General features: G+C 41.1%; 1 pseudogene; it reads right to left on the bottom strand.

Annotated features, from left to right (window-relative positions):
* Window positions 1–1,864: 1,864 nt before the first annotated feature.
* On the bottom strand, window positions 1,865–2,380 carry LOC122446846 (annotated as a pseudogene).
* Between the last annotated feature and the right edge of the window lie 580 nt (window positions 2,381–2,960).

Below are 2,960 nucleotides of genomic sequence, written 5' to 3'. Positions count from 1 at the left end.
GACGAAACACAAGCTGGAATCAAGATTGCTGGCAGAAATACCAATAACTTCATATGTGCAGATGACACCACCCTTATGGCAGAAAGTGAAAAAGAACTAAAGAGCCTCTTGATGAAAATGAAAGAGGAGAGCAAAAAAGTTGACTTAAAGTTCAACATTCAGGAAACTAAGATCATGGCATCTGGTCCCATCACTTCATGGCAAATAGATGGGGAAACAGTGGAAAGAGTGGCTGACTTTATTTTTCTGGGCTCCAAAATCACTGCAGACGGTGATTGCAGCCATGAAATTAAAAGACGACTACTCCTTGGAACGAAAGTTATGACCAAACTAGACAGCATATTAAAAAGCAGAGACATTACTTTGTCAACAAAGGTCTGTCTAGTCTGGGCTATGGTTTTTCCAGTGGTCATGTATGGATGTGAGAATTGGAGTATAAATAAAACTGAGCACCAAAGAATTGATGCTTTTGAACTGTGGTGTTGGAGAAGACTCTTGAGAGTCCCTTGCACTGCAAGGAGATCCAACCAGTTCATCCTAAAGGAGATCAGTTCTGAATGTTCATTGGAAGGACTGATGTTGAAGCTGAAACTCCAATACTTTGGCCACCTGATGCGAAGAGCTGACTTATTTGAAAAGACCCTGATGCTGGGAAATATTGAGGGCAGGAGGAGAAGGGGACGACAGAGGATGAGATGGTTGGATGGCATCTCCAACTCAATGGACATGAGTTTGGGTGACTCCGGGAGTTGGTGATGGACAGGGAGGCCGGGTGTGCTGCGGTTCATGGGGTCGCAAAGAGTCAGAGACGACTGAGCGACTGAACTGAACTGATGGGACCAGATGCTATAATCTTCGATTTTTAATGTTGAGTTTCAAGCCAGCTTTTTCACTCTCCTCTTTCATCCTTATCAACAGTCTCTTTAGTTCTTTTTCTGCTTTCTTCCATTTTAGTGGTTATCGTCCGCATATCTGATGTTGGTACTTCTCTTAGCAGTCTTGACTTCAGCTTTGTGATTCATCCAGCCCAGCATTTTGCATGATAGACTCTGCATAAAAGTTAGATAAGCAGTGTGGCAATATACAGCCTTGTGTACTCCTTTCCCAATTTGGAAGCAGTCAATTGTTCCACATCTGGTTCACTGAGTTAGACAAGCCCCTTTGCCACGACAAGGCTGTGATCCATGAAGGGAATAGGCCAGACTCTTTCTAAATCAAGCTGATTTTGAAACTTAAATTTTCACAGTGTTCTTGAGGTAGCAAGGTTGTGATCTAGAAATTTTATGTTAATTTCTTTTGGCACAATCCTACCAATATTTCAAGTCCCACAAATTTCACAAGCATTCTAGTTGTTGCTTCTTGTTCTGCATACAAGTTTGTCAGGAGGCAGATCAGGGGGTCTGGTATTCCCGTCTCTTTAAGAATTTTCCTCAGTTTGTTATGATCCACATAGTCAAAGGTTTTAGCATAATCAATGAAGCAGAAGTAGATTTTTTTTTTCTGGAATTCTCTTGCTTTCTCTGTTATCCATTGAATGCTGGCAATTTGATCTCTGGTTCCTCTACCTCTTCAAAACCCAGTTTGTATACCTGAAAATTCTCGGTTCATGTACTGCTGAAACCTAGCTTAAAGATTTTGAGCATTACTTTGCTAGCATGTGAAATGAGCACTGTTGTCCATGGGGTTCTGCAAGCAAGACTACTGGAATGAGTTGCCATTTCCTACTCTAGCACACCACATTTTACCAGAACTATGACCCATCTGTCTTTTATTTTTTGTAATTTATATAATTTAATATGCTACAAGTGAGGAAAATAAACAGGGCACAGGGATGCAAAAAGGAAAAGTCCTGTAAAGATTCTCATCATTTTGATTGTATTGCTTTCTTGCCTTCAGGGGGGAAGATTTTGACTTCAAAAGAAACAAAATATTTGAGAAGGGAATGTACATCTTGTGTTCTAGATGGTATTCTTCAGCTATCTTCTCAGCAGTCCACGTGTCTGGATAATGTTTATAATTATTGAGCAGCGTCAATGCATCTAACAATGGAAATTTTCCCTTTGGGAATGTTCTTAACGTTCATCATGTCAAACTGATGTTCTTTCAGCACCCTGAACTCCTTAGGCTTCTGACGTGTGCCGGCATCCTATACCTGCAAAGAAGACACGGGATCTTAGGAATCAACATACACATCTTTTAGTAATGACAGCAGTTTGTCATCTTTTCTGTCAATTTCTCCCTTAATTTCTAGATGGCTGCTCATTTGCTTTAGCAGGAGGTTTAAGGTGGAGGGGTGCCTGGGAGCCGGGGAAGGCTTCATTCTGCTGATTTCCCATTCTGCTCGGTTCACTAGGTTGAAATTCCTGATGGCATGAGCCATTCAGTCCCCATTTCTTCACAACAAGATGCCCTAAGTTACACCACACGTGGTTGAACACTGGTGCAGGCGACCTCTGGGATATACCCGAACATGCGCACATCTGGGGTCGACCCGAGCTGGAGCATGAAAGACAGCATGAAGACCTATGTGTCTTGAGCCGCCCTGCACTGCTTGCCTTATGGTTTCATTGAGTTACACAAGTTCCTTTGCCATGACAAGGCTGTGATCCATGAAGGGAATAGGCTAGACTCTTTCTAATCAAGTTGATTTTGAAACTTTAGTTATTCACAGTTTTCTTCATGTTACAAGGTTGAGATCTAGAAAGGTCACCTTCATTCCTTTTGGCACAATTCTACCAATATTTCAAGTTCCACAAATTTCATAAGCATTCCTTATTTATGAAAAGTCACAGAATCTGTTATCACATTATGGCATTACAGTTATTTCCTCATACTGTTTCATTTTCTTACATAAGATTAAGTTTCTCTAAAACACTGTAGGTTCCTTGAGAAAAGGGATTTTGTTTTCTACTTCTGTGCCTAGTGTTGACCAAGTCGCCAAGGATTATAAACTTCTGTCC

The sequence above is a fragment of the Cervus canadensis genome, chromosome 8 (assembly GCF_019320065.1).
Source record: "Cervus canadensis isolate Bull #8, Minnesota chromosome 8, ASM1932006v1, whole genome shotgun sequence".
Taxonomy (NCBI): Eukaryota; Metazoa; Chordata; class Mammalia; order Artiodactyla; family Cervidae; genus Cervus; species Cervus canadensis.
The sequence above is the reverse complement of the archived record's forward strand: the minus strand, read 5'-3'. Positions and strand labels throughout refer to the sequence as shown.